This window comes from Pteronotus mesoamericanus, unplaced genomic scaffold (genome assembly GCF_021234165.1).
Source record: "Pteronotus mesoamericanus isolate MK-2021 breed Mesoamerican mustached bat unplaced genomic scaffold, CSHL_Meso_final contig_52, whole genome shotgun sequence".
Classification (NCBI taxonomy): domain Eukaryota; kingdom Metazoa; phylum Chordata; class Mammalia; order Chiroptera; family Mormoopidae; genus Pteronotus; species Pteronotus mesoamericanus.
Genome location: NW_026555189.1, coordinates 28571 through 45600, shown reverse-complemented (window position 1 = coordinate 45600; position 17030 = coordinate 28571). Strand labels below are relative to the sequence as shown.

Here is a 17030-nt window from a genome sequence, read left to right as displayed (position 1 = left end):
GAAGGGGAGACATCATCTTATGAGTCTAAGGGAATATGAAGTCAAAAGAAAGCTTTAAATCTTGTGGCAGTGCTTTGGACATTGTAAAGTGTGAGGTAGTCTGTCAGTCATGCATTTAAAAACATTGATTGAGGACTGGCTTTGTTATGGGGACAATGTGGGATTATGACTTTTAAGTAGAACCCTGGAGGACTATTGAGCCATTGCCTTCATAGTTTTCTGTCTTCCACTGCCTTCTTTTCCACTCACCTCTTCCTGAGAGGTTCTGAGCCACATTGCATGGCTTGTGTCATAAGGTGCAGGGGCTTGTGACAGCTCTTTTTTGGGTTGCCTCTGGGTGATATTTGCGCTTGCTTTTGAGTTTGTGTCCACATATGCCATGGGAAGGTTGCTAGATGTCTATCATCCTGGTAAGTAGGGTGTCCCTTGTTCAGAAAAAGTGTTCAGTCAGTTTAATTAAATTGTGTTTTTGATCCTTGAAAATCTAGGAGTTGACACAAACATTTTGAAAGTATTGCTTGTGGGTTGTATAAATATTATGTCCATCTGCTTACCTCCCCTCCTTTCTTTACCTCCTTATACAGGGTCCGACAGAAGTAAGGCCTGCTTGAATGTGGTTGGTAGGGTAATAATATGGGTGTAATAATTTATAGTTTTAATTTGAACATTTGACCTGAAATGTCATATGGTGTACTTGAGTGTTATGTTACAGAATTACGTGCTTATGATTCTGTAATAGAAGATTTTGTCATAAGAAAGGGGTGCTATTTGTGACGGACATTGTATTTTGATGTAACCCCACACCCAGAGCCTGGAACCCCATGAATAGGTCTCTGGTTATCTTCTTGTTGCTAAATGTAACGGCCGTCTCTTTGTCTTTATTCTACTTTACCCCTCTCAGGCATTTGTCAGTGACCTGTACTGACTGAAACTATAATTTCCTCCCCCCACTTCTGCCCTGCAGAGCTCCCTTTGTCTTCCCTCTACCTCCCTCATCTCTCTCTCACTTCCTTTTGCTGGTTCTCCTTTTCCCTTCCTGCTCCATAAGTGTAGGTGTTTCCTAGGGCTCCACCCTGGTTCATGGTGTTTCCTTCTCCAGGACATTTGTTGAGTGCCTACTGTGTGCCGAACCCTTTGCTGAACGCTGAGTTGGGCACTTTCCCTGACTCCAGTGAACATGCAGTCGAGGCCTCCGGTGACTTTCTAAACTATACTTCAGGTTGCATCAACTTCTCTCCCCTTAAGAACCTTTTGTAGCTTTTGTCCATAAGGCCCAAATGCTTTGAGATGACATGGAAGCCCCTTATGGCAGGATGCTATTGGGCAAAAATGGTTTCTAGTGCTCTGTGTGACCAATGCCATTTTAAGAAGTAAGTTTTTTTTCATTGACTTGCAGGTCATCTCAGGAGGGGTGGGCTTTGGAATATTCAGGGGTTTTTTTTGGTGATACTTTCCACTTTTTAAAAAAGATTTTACTTATTTATTTTTAGAACAGGCAAAGGAGGGAGAAAGGGAGGGAGAGAAACCTCAGCGTTTGGTGCCTCTCGTTCACTCCCCGCTGGGGCCCTGGCCCACAAGCCAGGCATGGGCCCTAGACTGGGAATTAAACCAGCGACCCTTTTGTTTGCAGGCCGGCCCTCAATCTACTGAGCCATACCAGCCAGGGCAGAATATACAGTTATTAACAAGAATGTGCCTATTGGCTACAAGCCATCTGTGTTCCTGGAGGCTCTGTATATCAAGTCCCTGTCCTCTTTTGGGTGGCGGAGATCCACCATCTTGCTGCCCAAGTTGTCTGTAAGTTCTCTTTCATTAATTCTGGAGTTGTCAGCCTCTTTCTTTGGTCTCTTGGCTATGTCCTCCTTTGGAGATCAGTTCCAGTACACCTGGGGAAATTTTCCCAAAAGATGATCATCAGGCACACTCTGCCCCCTACGAAAGCACATCCGCAGCACCTAAGATTCTGACGTCATGGATGACCAAATGCAAGGCATTATGGGGATGCAATGCATGTATTACCTCTAATATTTTTCTCATCCATGAAGGAGATGGATGGAATAGTGTAATGATACCCGTAAGTAAGAGTTATCCCTATTTTACTGATGAGGAAGCTGATGATTTCCCTGGAGAGTCAAAAGTCACTTCCTTGAGATGGCACAGTAAGTGGAAAACTGGACTCTGCCCCCAGATCTGTCTGAGATACCCAGCTTTACCCCTGTCCTGTGCTGCTCCCTGTCCCCCACCCCTGCCTTTTTTTATCCTCACCCAAGGATATGTCTGTTGATTTGAGAGAGAGAGGAAGTCGGGGAGAGAGAGAGAAACATCGATGTGAGAGAGAAATATTGATTGGTTGTCTCCTGTACATGCCTCCACCGGGTGTCCAACCTGTGATCTAGGTATATACCCTGACCAGGAATTGAACCTTCCACCTTTTGGTGTATGGGACAGTGCTCCAGCCAACTGAGCCATCTGGCCAGGGTCCCTCCCCTTTTTTATAACTTGTGGATGGTCTTCCTGCACTGTCGTCATCCATTTTGCCTTCCTGGAGAACTTCTATATATCCGTCAAAGTCCTGTGTAAATGTCCCTTCTGCTCAGATGCCTTCCTTGGCTTTGTGATGCCACCACATCGCACAGTGGTTGTATGCTTATCTGTTTCTTCAATTCCATGGCGAGGTCCTGGAAGGAAGGACGTTGTCATTCTGGTGTCGGTATCCTTAGCGGAGAATCCCCACCTCTCATTGTTAGCCAATCCCAGTCTCTTTTTGCCCAGTGGGTGTGTTGCTCCTTTGTGTGGGCCCAAGTCATGGGCTGTAGCACTTTCCAATTTCTCGGGCTATATACACGTGAGCATTCACGTATCTGTTCGTCATCTGTCTTCCTGCTGGAGTGAGCTCCTGGGGTGAGGGTGATGGCAGGATCCTGGTATGTTTGGTTCTCTGCTGCACTGTCAGTACCTAGAGCAGCACCTGGCATTCTCCCCAGAGGTTTGTTGAGTTGATGAATGGAGTGAATGCCAGTCCACTGATGCAGGCACCTAGGCTCCCTGGCTGATGTCCCTGTCCCCACTGGCCTCTGGCCCGGGTCTCCTACTCAGAGCCAGTGCATGGTTGCCTTCCTTACCAATTTAATTGTGTGGATTTGGCTTTTCAGATTGATCTCAACGGCCACAGCAGGGACAGGACCCCAGAGGCTGGTGTCGGAAGGCACCATTACTTCAGCATTTTGTATTTTATTTCGTCAGTGCATTTTGAAATTAACCTGCTGTAAATCCTGTTTTAGTTCTGGACTTAGTTTATGGCCATCTCTCTCATTTTTTTTCTTGTGCACTTATTTTATCTTCTATGCATTTATGTAATCTTCTTTGCCAGTAATAGCTAATAATACTTTAAAAAATAATGGTGAGCACTGAACCTTTAATGTGTCAGGCACTGTGCTGAGGTCATTGTATGAGTTTCCCATGGCTGCTGTAACAAATTTTCACAAACTTAGTGGCTTAAAACAACATAATTTTATCATCTTAGAGTTTGGGAGATCAGAAATCCCACATCAGTTTTGCAGGGCTAAAATCAAGGTGTCAGTAGGGTTCCTTCCAGAGGCTTGTGGGGAGAATCCGTTTCCTTGCCTCTTTCAGCTGCTAGAGGCCACCCGCAACCCTTGGCTTATGGCTCCGTCGTCCAGGTCAGCACGGCAGGTTGAGTCCTTCTCATCACACCATCTCTGTGGTTCTGATTCTCCTACCCTCCTTTTTCTCCCTTTAAGGATGCTTGTGGGTCTGCTTAGGTCATCCAGGGTCATCTCTCCATGTTGAGATCATTAACTTAATTACATCTCCAAAGTCCCTTTTGCCATGCCAGGTCACATGGTCACGGGTTCTGGAGATTAGGATGTAGATCTGTTTGGGGCCAATGGTTTGCCAGCTACAGTCATCTATCTACTCGTGATTTCATTTAATCTGCACTGTGACCTGGTGTAGTAGGTCTTGTTATTATTCCCATTTCATAGATGGGAAAATTGAGGCTCAGAGACGTGAAGGCACTGGCCCAGTGTGGCACAGGGTCCGAGCTGTGTTCCTCGCCTAGTGCCTACATTCCTGACCACCAGTCCTGATACCCTGCTGCTTTCTGACCCTTGCAGCTGAAATTGTTTTGAAACAAGGAGGGAAAACCAAGGCAAGCTCTTTTTTTCTCTTTTTCCAGTTTTATTGAGAAATAATTGACATACATCATTGTATAAGTTTATGGCATAGCATGATGGTTTAATTTTCATGTAGTATTGTGAAATGACTACCACAATAGGCTCAGCTAACATTCATCATGTGCTATAGATACAATAAAAAGAGAAGAAAAACTTTCTTCTTGAGATAAAAATTGTTAAAATCTACTCTCCTAACAACTTCCTACAAGCTCTTTTCTTGACCGCTTAGGGACAGCCCTAGGCCTGTGCCTCTGGCTGGTGTCACATTAGTGGGAATACACAGCTCAGAGGTAATTTTTCTGCCTTTGTTGAAGTGGAAACCCTGGGATGGTCTCTGGGGAGCAACGCTGTAATTCAAATGCCTTTATCCTTCCCAGTGTAAAAGTCTGACTTCACTACTTTCTTCTAAAAGAAGTCCCTTGGAGTCAGCTAATCTGACCCGGAAGTAGTTTTCTTCTCTTTTTGGCTATAACTCTACACTGGCTATAGAATGGAGGATATTGTTCATGGTTTGCAGATGAAGGAAGCTGCTGCCGAGGGCAGGCCAGGGGGCCCTCTGGGTCACGCTGGGGCTTCTGGGGAGGAGGGAGAAGAGTCAGCCCCTGTGTGAGCCGCGGTGCCCCGTCCCCTGGCCCCTGCCTGACAGAGGAGGGCCTGTGTTCTCTCTCTGTGCTCTTGTGGCCCTGAACTGGATGCCACTTGCTCTGTTCCTGATTTGACAAAACCTTCTGCCATGTGTCTTATTCCAGGAAAGTAACTTACTCTTTTCTTTGGCGATTTGTAATTACTCATTCATCCAACAAATTTAAAATGAGGACCTACTATGTGCCAGGGACTCTGGGTCCTGGGGAGTGAGGGATCTAAGTTTATATTCTTTGGGAAGTGCAGGGATAGATAATAGACAAGCTAGCAAGTAAGATCATTTCAGGAGATGAGGATTATAAAGAAAATAAAATGAAGCAATGAGCTACAGACAGACTGCAGGGAAGCCACTGTTAGCAAGACTGGTCTGGGGAGAAATAGGAGGTGACACCAAGGAGAGACCTGAATGAGAAGGACCCAAACACACAGGTATCTGGGTGAGGAGTGGGCCTAGCAAAACCCTCAAGTCATATATATGACAAAGGTCTAGTGTCCAGAATATATAAAGAGGTCTTCCAGCCCCACAATAATAAGACAGCAACCCAATTTAAGAAATGGGCAAGGGATTTGAGTGGATTTTTCCCCAAAGAAGATATATAAATTGCCAATAAACACATGAAAACACACTCAGCATCATGAGTAATAGGGAGATGACAATCGATTCCCAATGAGACATCATGTCAAACATACTAGGAGACTGTAATAACAGGCGCTGGTGAGGATGCAGAGAACAGGAACCTCTGGTGGGGATGGAAAACGGTACAGCCGCTGTGGCAAGTCAGTTTCTGAAAAGGTAATTCTATTCCTTAGTATACATACCCAAGAGAAACGAAAACACGCGCCCACACAAAAACTTGCACATGAACGCTCACAGCAGCATTATTCACGATAGCCCCAAAATAGAAACCACCCAAATGTCTATCAACTGATGAATGAATAAACAAAACGTGGTCTCTCCTCACAGTGGAATATTATTCAGCCATAAAAAGGAGTGCGGTATTGATTCATACTACAACATGGGTGGACCTCCAAGCCATCATGCTTAGTGAAAGGAGCCAGACGAGAAAGGTCACACGATGTATGATTCCATTTACTTGAAGTTTCCAGAACAAGCAAATCCATGGAGATACAAAGCAGATTAGCAGTTGCCAGAGGTGGGGACAGGAGACGAGGAGTGGCACCTAATGGGCGCGAGGTCGCATTTGGGGGTAATGAGGTGTTCTGGGACTAGGCAGCGACGAGCGTTGCACAGCCTTGTGAGTGTACTGAAAACCAATCAGTCATGCACTTAAAGGGTATAATTTGCAAGAGGAGTGAATTTTATAGTATGTAAATAAAATCTCAATTTTTAAAATGTGAAAAAGAGAAGGGGCGAGCCGGAGGGCAGAAGTCGAGAAGGCCTGTGATACCAGGTGTGCCGGGAAGTGGGGTTGGGGGCGGGGGGCGGGGCGGGGGGGGGGGCAGGACCCAGAGCCCGGGCGGGCGGCCTCTCAGGCCATGGCGAGCGCTCTGGATGTTATTGAGCGGCATGCGTATCGTTCCCACTACTTAGATTCTATGACCTTCTCGAATTTCACCTTTGTCCTTTTTGCAGTTTTTTCCTAGGTCATCATTTTTAGTTCTTTCTCCACCACTTCAGACCTGCCTACTCTCCAACCGTCCTGCCTTCTTACCCTGCATGCTCTGCGTGGACTTGATTGCATGTCTCACTTTACCTGCTGTCTCCATTTGCCCATAATAGTTACCGTTGTCCTTGCCATCATCACTGCCTAGCGTTTTTTTACTACGTGTCTAGTTCTGAGGGCCTTACGCTATCTACTGTTTCTGATGAGGACTGACATCCAGACACGGCACAGTACCCTTGGCTGTGCTTTCATCTTGCCAGTCCAGCCGGGCACAGAGCTGGTAATGAGACGAGCTTTCATTGCCTTCATCCCCTGCATCAGAAACGAGTACTTAAAGAAAAGTGGAGGGCCCTGGCCAAGTAGCTGAGTTGTTAGAGCATTGTCCCAATACACCAAGGTGGTGGGTTCGATCCCCAGTTAGGGCACATACAAGAATTAATGAAGGCATGAATAAGTGGAACAAGAAATCAGTGTTTCTCCCTCTCTCAAATCAATAAATAATAAAAAGAAGAAAAGCAGAGATTCAGTGTTGGATATTAATGTGGGTTAATAAATAAGTGAATCAATAGAGTAAGATGAGTCAGCTGTAAATGCGTGGGCAAACTCAAGGGCTGGGAAATGTGGTTAACAGCCAGGGAGATGGAAAGCTGTCTGTGTCCCTCCCCACCACTCAGGGGCTCTGAAATAGAGACGGAGAAGCCCTCCTCCAGCCCAGAGACCTGGGGATCTGAGAGGAAAGAGGCAGCTGGACAAGAACCTGGTCCCGTGGTTCCCTCAGGCTGCTAAGGTTTAGAGTGTGCTTTGCTCCTCTGGGTATCACACTTGGTGATGCGAGCGTGAAAGGTAAAGAGCCACCCCGCCCCAAATGCAGACTTTGCAATTCTATGAATACCATGTTGTTGGTCTGACCTTTCCACATGCTTTTTTTTAATGGACAAAATTGTCCAGACCGGTTATTTGTTACCTGTCTGACCACATCTGCTCATCTGTGTAGGTCTGTTCACACCTGTTCTCTGCAGGTGGGTGCCATACCTTTAAAATCCAGGAAGGAGGTTGGTTTTATATATATATTTTTAATTCTAATGCAAGGATATGTTTATTGATTTTAGAGAGAGGAGAGGGGGAGGGAGAGAAAGAGAGAGAGAAAAACATTGATGTGAGAGAGAAACATTAATCGGTTCCCTTCTGGATGTGCCCCTACCGGGGAATGAACCCACAACCTTTTGGTGTATGGGACAATACTCCAACCAGCTGAACCACGCTGCCAGAGCTGGTTTTATTCTTATAAAATGGCGTGTCCCACTGAACTGAATGCAGCTGAAAATTGGGGACTGAAAAGTGGATACAGAAGATAGACCAAAGGCTCTTCATTTTCTCAAGAAATGTTTATTGAGCATGACCAGTTTGTCAGGCACCACGGGGCGGGGGGCTCTTGAGATATAGTAGGGACAAGATTCCTGCCCTCCTGGAGTCGGGGTGAGCAAGCTGGAGGAGCCCTCAGGGAGGTCATTCTGAGCCTTTAAACTCCTATGTATACACAGTAATGATAAGCTAATTATATGCTGACACTCCTTCCCCCCACCCCCAGCCTGTGGCCAAGTCAAAAAATAGAAGGGCTGGTGGAGGCAGGCGCTTTGAACTTGCCCACAGAAGCTGTTGCTTTTGTCTGTGAAGGTCTTTCAGCGTCTCACTCAAGTTGTAATGTGAGCCCCTTGGTACTTACCCTGTTAGCTGATGAACTCCAAGTCAGCTTTCAAGTCCCATATCAAACATCACCTCCTCTGTGAAGCCTGCCCTGATCACCATCCCCAGGCAGAGTTAATTTCCTTCTTTTTTTGATATTCTTATTCACCCTGTGATAACTCTCATTGCTATGGCACTAAGTACATTGTGTTCACAAACTTTTTTTTCCAGGCTAGATTTTGTGTGTGTACATATATATACATATTTTAATCCTCACCTGAGGCTATATCCATTGATTCCAGAGAGAGGAAGGGGGAGAGAGAGAAAAACTTTGATCAGTTGCCCCCTGCACGTGCCCTGACGGGGAAAGGAACCGCAACCTAGACATGTGCCCTGACTGGTTTATGGGGCGGTGCTCCAACCAATTCATGTACACTGCCCAGGGCTAGATTGTATATTTTTTGAGTAGGGATTGTGTCTCTGGATAACAGATTGTCAATAAATGTTTGTCAGATTACTGACTGACAGCAACGGAACCAGCAAAACTATAAAAAGCAGATGCAAGAAGGCAGAGCAGTGCACACCAGGGGCATTTGGTGCTCAGGCAATCAGACCCTGACTCCTTCAGTGTCCCCGGAGTGTCTCATTGTAGATGCTGCCACGATGGACTCAGAGCCTCCAGGAACTGTTACAGCCACTGATCTCTAAGTCAGAAGGTGGAGTCGCGCAGAACATACTGACTTCCATTTAAGGAAGTAAAAGTCACCTTTAGAAAAAAGGTTCTGGTGCTTTGTCATGGGGGAAAACCACTGGCTATCCTGACAATCTGGGTATCCAGATCAGCCCATTCCCTGAGGGCTCCACAGAAGCAATCATCTTTCTTTTCTTCTGGCTATCCTGCACTCCATTTTCTGGTGTTCTCAGTCAAGCTAGGAAAGCTGGGTCATTCCGCACTTAATGTAAATGCAGTAAGGAAGGGATCCTTTGTGAAGTCTATGCTTTGAGGAGTGGGTGGGAAAAAGTATCAAACTGTATGGACAGTGTGATCTCAGTGCAGACTGTATGTAGTGCAGACTGTACGTGTATGCAGCGCACGTAGAGCATGGGTCACGTCAGTAAACAAACTCTCCATTCATCCTGTCTGAGGAAGGAGCACACCAACATGTCCATAGGGCTGTTGTTCCTGGGATGAGTTTTCTTTATTTTTTTTTATACTTTTTAATATTTTCAAAAAAATTTTTTGACTGGGACTGGAGGGATTTTTTTGTTTTCCCATTGAGGCAAACCATTCAAATCACTTTGAAAAAGAGAGAGCGAATGACATGAGGCTTTTCAATAATGGTAACTCTCCCTTCCGGGGAGAAAGCCAGGCGGCCTGCGCTTTCACCTTCAGCCTGTAGTCCCCTGGGGGGGGGGGTGCACTCGACGAGACTTCTGGGTCCCCTTTGTCCCTGAGAGGACATTTTCTGCTTCCTAAGTCCTCCTCCTGCCCTTCTGCCCCTGCCTGGGCTCCCCCAACTTGCGGCCTGCTGGACGTGAGCGCTGGTGTGGCTACTGTCCAGCTGCTGCCTGGCCCTGGGTGGCAGGATGTCAGAGTTCTTTCCCATTTCCTTTCCTACCTCCTCCAGGAGCTCACTGGGTGGAAGCTGAAAGCTCAGCTTTTTGGTGTGTGGGTTGTTTTCTCTTACTGAACCTTGTTTGCATAACTTCTCAAGGAGACTATATAAGGTCAGGTCAGCCTTAGAGCTAGCCGCAATCTGGGGCAATTTCCTCCCTGGGTTCTCCTTCCCCCTTTCTTGTCTTGCTCCGAAGGTCAATGTTGGATGGAAATTATGAAATGATTACTTCTCTTTCTCATTCACTTTCCTTTCTGTTGACCAGCAGATATTTCATGGGTACCTACTAAGTGCCTGGCACTGTGGGATACACCAGGAACTAGAAAATATGAAAGTAGTTAAAAAGATCAAAAGGACATGCATAAAAACATTTACAGGGGTTACTTAGGTGGTAAGACCCTTATTTTTGCTTATTTATACTTCTAATTATTCTATACTCAGTGTGTGTTTTGTGTGTGTTGAAAAAAACTATTCAAAGTATCTGCAAAAGTGTGAAAAATTTGTACCCTCCTTGGCCCATTGCAGATCCTCAGCCACCTCTGGGTTTTGTCCTGCTCCAGTCGGGGCTGGCTTAGGGGGGAAGGCAGAGGGGAAGACTAGGTCCCTTTGGAGAGAAGGCAGGGCCCCTTGATCAGTGTGGATCCTTTTTATTTTTCCTTATTTATTTCTTTGAGGGAGTGGAAGGAAGGGAGAAAGAGAGGGAGAGAAACATTGATGTGTGAGAGAAACATCTATCAGTTGCTTCTTGCACACCCCAAGCTGGGGAGCTGGCCTGCAACCCAGGCATATGCCCTGACTGGGAATCAAACCGGTGACCTTTTGTTCAACACACTGAGCCACACCAGCCAGGGCAGGATCCCCTTTTGAGGTCATCCTGCCAAGAATAATGGGAAGGACTGGGTAGAATCTGCCCCCTATGGATTCCCCGAGTCTTGGGAGATGTCAAGTCTGGCTGCAGGAGGCAGGGCAAGTCTCTGAAAGGTTGGTGTGGATTATATACCATTCATAGTTTTTGGGAAAGTGTTAAAGCATCTCACCCTGGTGGCCTTGGTGATTGCAGAGGAATCTGACTCCCCTTTTCTCCTTACTATTCTCACGCCCTTTTGGGGTCCTCTCCCCTCTTTGTGTTTTTGTTTCTTCCCATGTTCCCTTGTATAACTGCTTGACGTCACTCCCCTGGTCCTCTTGCCTTCCTCTGTCTCTCTTCCTAAATTCCTCCCTCTTTTTTGGTCCCAGACTAAGAGTGCAGGAGGAGGGAAGAGAGAGGAGAAAGAGGCACAGAGGGTGGGGAGGTGAGGTGGCGGTAAAGCGTGAGAGAAAGAAGGAAAACGTAGGGTCTTGGAGGAAGGGCGTTAGAGGAAAGCAAAAGGGAGGGAGGGGCTGCATGGGAGAGAACTCAACACAGTGGCAGCTGGCGCTGCGAGCACTTACTCTGTGCCAGGCAGTGTCTAAGGACTTTACCTGTGATGACTTTATGCCGCGTGTTAACTTAGTAAGTGAAGATGAGGAGCCTAGAAGGGAGAAGTAGAACATTAAACCAACTGGGCCCTGCCTAGGGTTTCTAACGGGTCCCTGAGGCTGGTGGCATGGGCTGGTCCAGGAGCTCTTTCATGCTGATAACCTTTCATTGCCTGTGATGAGGCTGCATTGGCCAACGAAAGGGTCTAGTTTTCTTGAGAGTGGAGTTTTATTAACATCATGTGAGGACCATCTTTTCATGAACAAGACTCTCATGGAGCAGGAAGGGGAGGGTGCCCACAGACTCAAATCAGAGGCACTAATATGCCGTCAACCTGGACTTTGAGCGCTTGGCGCTGGCCAGAAGACAGCACACAGCGGTGGTGACCGTCCTCAGAGACAGGGTTCCTGACCTTGCTTTGTCATCAGTTGACATTTTCCCTGAGATGAGAATCCCATCCTGCCTACTTTGTCCAGATGAGATTTTGTGATGTATTTGGGAAGCCTTGTTGATGATGGCTTATGTCAATAGATGATTTGACCCAGTGCCATGGTGCAGCAGCCTTTTTTCTTTTGAGAGAGAGAGAGAGAGAGAACGATTTGTTGTTCCACTTATTTATGCATTCACTGGTTGATTCTCTTGTGTCCTGACCAGGGATTGAACCTGCAACCTTGGCATATCAGGGCAATTGCTCTAACCAACTGAGCTACCCAGCCAGGGCCTCAGTTGCTCTTTTTCTAAAATATGCTCTGTTCTTTCTTGGGCTGTGGGATTTGGGCAGAGAGAGTCTCTCGGGGGACAGTCCTGATGGTCTTTGATGGTGAGATGCTCAGGAACCACACCTAATGCATCTAATTCTGTAAATTACAATGTTAAGAAGGCAGGCCACACAGGAAGCTCCTTTACATGATCACTTCCTTAAAATAAAAGGTATGCAGCTGGGAAGGAAGGGGGTGGAGGCTGAACTTTGAGCACTTCAGCTTTTCAGCCCAGGAGACCTTTTGCCTCAGCCCCTTGCCCTGCTAGAGTGGAGCAAGTTCTCCATGCTAAAAGCCCCATTGTTATCTCGCCTCTTCCTCTAGGTCAATGGTTCTCAAGGTTTGGGGGCACAGAATCCCCCTGGGGGCTCCTTTAAACTCAGTTTCCAGAACCCAGTCGCAGAGTTTCTGAATTCACATTCTAATGTGTTCCTGGGTGATGCTGCCATTGCCGATTGCAGGACCTCATGTTGAAAACTGCTCCTCTAGGCTTAACCAGTTCTCCAGGGGGCAGGGAAGGAGTCATCTGGCTCCTCTTCACTCTTTGTCTCTGAGCCTTAGTTTCTTCTCCTGGAAATGGGACTGTGAGCGGTGCTGATCTCACAGAGAGGTTAAGGTAAAACGTGCAAATTGTTTAAGTGCGTAGCACACATGTGTGCTCAGTAAATGTTGGCCTCTATTATCTTCAGGACCCTCCTTGGTCTTGTCTGTGCCCCCCAGTGCTTAGCTGGGCTTGGCACATAGTAGGCCTGCAAGAGATACTCACAGTGTGAGTGACTAAATGACTGCACTCCCAGAAGAGCCGCTGCTTTGAAACGCAGAGCAGAAAGCCAGCGAAGGAGGTAGAGGCTAGCACGCTCTGCGCTGGGCTCAGCAGACCCGAGGCCGCTGCAGACCTCTGGGAGCAGTTTCGCTGGAGAGGCAGGAGGGGGAGAGGGCAGCCGTCCCATATGCCACGCCCTTCACATCCCATCCCTTCCATTTAATCCTCACAACTTCCTTATGAGGTAGGTATGTGACCCACTTTTCAGATGAGGAAACTGAGGCTTAGAGACATTTAAAGTCACAGAGCTGGTACAAAGTGGAGGAGAGTTTCTAGTGGATTTTGGAACTTAGACTCAACCTGGATACCACAGAGCCGAAGGTCGCAGGTGAACAGGCCACAAAGCGGCAGGTGTAGACACCGGTGCCAAGGCCTCTGACCGAGGGGCTCAGGGCGTCTTCTCCCGGAGTGAGCGTTTGTGCTTCTCCCACGGGGGTCACCCAGAGCTGCCCCCTCTACTCCTGAACCTCATTCTGTAAAGATGTGCTGTTGGCTCCATTGGGGACCAAGTGACACCAAGAGGGTGACAGCAACCTCAAGTATCAACTGTCTTCTGGCCAGTTTTGCCATCTTAGTGCACTCACATGTGCACATATGCATATACACGCGCACACACACACCTGACACATGCACACGCGGGCGCACATGCACACAGACATGCGCGTGCGCACTATATACGGGCATGCTGAGGAGTAGCTATGCCTTTCTCAGGTGATATTGCCACATTTTCCTGTGTGAGAGAGTGATGTTAGGCGATCAATGAGGAGACGTGATGTTTTACACTTCTAACGTGGTGCCGTGGCTGTGTGTTTGTGTTTGCCCTGCCTAGTTTGTCCAGAAGAGGAAAGGCAGCCCAACCAGTGTCTAAGAACTAGAACTTTCTCCTGAACAGACCAGTTTGAGGTCACAATGGCCTTACAGCCTCCCTCAGGGTGAATTGGGGGGAGAGAGGCTTCAGGTCTGTGTGGGCAGCTGTGAAAATGACTTTTCAACATTTGGCCAAATATTGAGCACCAAATATTTGTAAGCATAACATGACTCTTGGATTTTCAAAACATCAGCAATCTTGTTGGTCAAACCATTATCAGATAAGTGCCTACAAGCCACTCAGGGAAACAGCCTCGCCGGCCATGGTAATTTAAATGACATTGGCCTGCAGTTCTGGAAGAGCCACAAAGGCCCAGTTCCCTGTGTCCCTGAGGGTAGGGGTTGTGACCTACCTTGTGCCAGGTTGTGAGTTAGTCCTTCACAACCTTCCCACATGGAGGCTTTGGCCAGAGATTGGGCAGGTGGATCCAAATGCTGTCACAGAACCCAAATGTCCAGGTTGACCTATGTGGAAATGGTAAATAGAGTGGTTCCCATGGAAACAGACTGCCTGTTGGGTTGTTTTGTTTTTTATTTTTTGCTTGTGTTGCCTTGGCATCGCCTCCCCCTCAGGTCAAGGGTGCAATTTAATTAAACACTTTGGTGCTAGTTTTCCTTTTCCTCCAATAACACTACTCAAAACTGTGCATTGGCTTCCCAAACACTGCCGTGGATGCTGGGAAATGTTCGGAAGCTTACCCCCACTCTCTGTCTGCAGCACCCGTGTGTGGCTGGCTGTGTGAATTTCAGTTCCTCAGTCCCACTGGCCTCATTTCCTGTGCTCACTCCCCACCTGGCAGCTCCTCCCTGTGGCTGCGGCTTCAGGGGAAAGATTCTACCTTGTCAGAGCCTTGAAAACTCATGCAGGTTTCACAGTGATCATATTTAATCCTCCTGATCAACTAATGAGGGTGGTAAAAATCTTTGCAAGCATCCCAAATGTCCATCAGCAGATGAATGGATGAATTGGTTGTGGTATATCCATACAATGAAATATTATTCAACCATAAAAGGAATAAAGTACTGACCACGCCACAGTGCGGGTGAACCTTGAAACCACGCTGAGTGAAAGAATCCAGACACAAAAGACCACACAGTGTATGATTCCATCTGTGTGAAATGTCCAGAACAGGAAAATCCGGAGACAGAAGGCAGATTAGTGTTGCTTAGGGCTGGGGGAAGGGAGGGTGTGGAGTGATCACTACTTGGTACGGGGTTTCTTCTGGGAGTGATGCAAGTGTTCTGGAATTAGATGGTGATGACCACACAATATTGTGACTGCACTAAATGCCACTGAATTTTATGCAAAAGAATAGTTAAAATGGTGAATTTTATGTTATGTGACTTTTACTTCAATAAAGAAAAAAAGAAGGGAGGACAAAAAAAAAATAATCACCTCATTTTACAGATGAGGCAGCTGTGGCTCAGATGTATGGGGACTAAATAAGTCAGAGCCTTGGGAGTAAGAGACAGCGCTCACCCCCATGTGGGAATCTCCTGGACTCCTCCTCTACTTCCCATGGCAAGTTGGTCACTAAGCCCTGTTGATTTGGCCTGTGAAGTGTCCTTGAGACCACCTTTCCTCTCTGCCCCCAGTGCCTTGTTATCTGCTGCCGCCCTGGTCAGGTCCCATGATGGGCACTCACTGAACTCCCCTGGCAGGGGAGGCAGACACACCCAAGCTGCCTAGGTCCTTGGCTTCAAGGCTGGCTTTGTCATTAGTATGTTCCTTGGGGCATATCACAGGACTTCTGAGCCTCCTCTATCAAATGGCGTTTTGGATGTTGAGGAAGACGATGGCAGTAGCTCCCACCCCCACCACCAGCATGGTAATGAGATATAAACATAAATGTGCTTTATAAACTAAGGGGTGCTATGCCTATGTGAATAGTCATAATGATCTGTTTCCTTTATGAAATAAACAGTGGGAGTCCCCTGGCCTGGATTGCGGAGTCTGAATCCGGAGTCTGTGGCCTGCTGAGAACTGTTTCTTAGCTTTCTTGGGACAGGTGCTTCCATATTAGACAGCAGAGTTGTTGTCCGACAGTGCTCAGGCTTTGAGGTACTAACTAGGCAGTGAACTTGATCAGCTCCGTACTCTGTTTCCATTACACTCACAGGGCTCGTGGTCTTAGTGAACACCTGTACATTGTGTGGGTTTCAGCATAGAGGCGCTTAAAAGACTCTAGGAAGAAAGGCTCCTTGATTTAAATAATTATTTAAAATCCTCGCAAGCATCAGCATTACCTGGGTGCTAGTTGTGCAGACTGCAGGGCCCCATCCTAGATCTGCTGAATCAGAATCTGTATTTTTGCAAGACCCCCAAGAGTCAAGTATACACAAATATTTGAGAAGTTTACCCTATACACTGTCAACGGATACCTGAGAGATTTGAAAGCTAGCAACCACAAGCCATTAAGAATATCAGTGCCGAGCAGAGCAGCTGGTACAAAAATAACCCAAACCAGTAGTATCCCCATGTGCCAGCCTTTGCCAGTTAGGGACTGTAAGGAGATCTCACTGATAAGTACAATTAGAATATGAACTATTTAGAAATTAAGCAGAGCAAGGATATGTGATTTCTCAATGAAAAGCACAGAATTTTGTGGAAGACATAAAGGGGGTCCTGATTAAATGGGAACACAAACTATACCTAGAAATTCATTCTTGGCTAGGGGCGGTTCTGCCTCCCAGGGGACATTGGGCAATGTTTAGACACATTTTTGGTTGTCATAGTGGGTTGGGAAGTGTGATACTGGCATCTAGGAGGTAGTGGCCAAGGGTGCCGCTTAACATTCTGCGATGCACAGGGTGTCCCACAACAAAGCATGATCCAACCCACTCTCCTAGTGGGACACGCGCGCACACACACACACACACACGGCACTTTAAAAATTCAAGAACGTATTGGTAACACAGGAAGTGGTGGTCAGGGGAACTTAGCATGGTGGACTGTGGGAGAGATTCTAAAGTGACAATAATGAAAAAAGTGTGGTAATGAAATGAAATGAAATGTAGATGTAGATCAATGGAAGAAAATAACCTCTAGAGTCGTTTTAATACAAATGACTGTATAAGCTGTAGCAAGCAGAACACACCTAATGGAAGAATATTCAGAATTCTTAATGGCCTAGTTGTCTAGCCATAAGCTGGACATGCCCAGTGGGCCCAGAGCTGTATCCCAGGCCAAATAAGGGCCACTTCCTCCCCATCCAACCCCTCCCCTAACCAGGTTCCCATGTCCATGTGGCTTTCCTATTCCTATTCCTAGTGAGGTCCTAAAGACGGCATAAGACGAGTCGACGAACTTCTCCCTAAGTAAGATCCAGGGCTTGAGCCTTGACGGAATGAGAGCTGGGAA

At 46.9% G+C, this 17030-nt stretch overlaps 1 protein-coding gene across 1 annotated transcript in view; it reads left to right on the top strand.

Moving 5' to 3' along the window:
• LOC129075145 (coactosin-like protein) overlaps positions 1–17030 on the top strand; it is a 41161-nt gene that overhangs the window by 8127 nt on the left and 16004 nt on the right. The gene's annotated exons all lie outside the window — the stretch shown is intronic.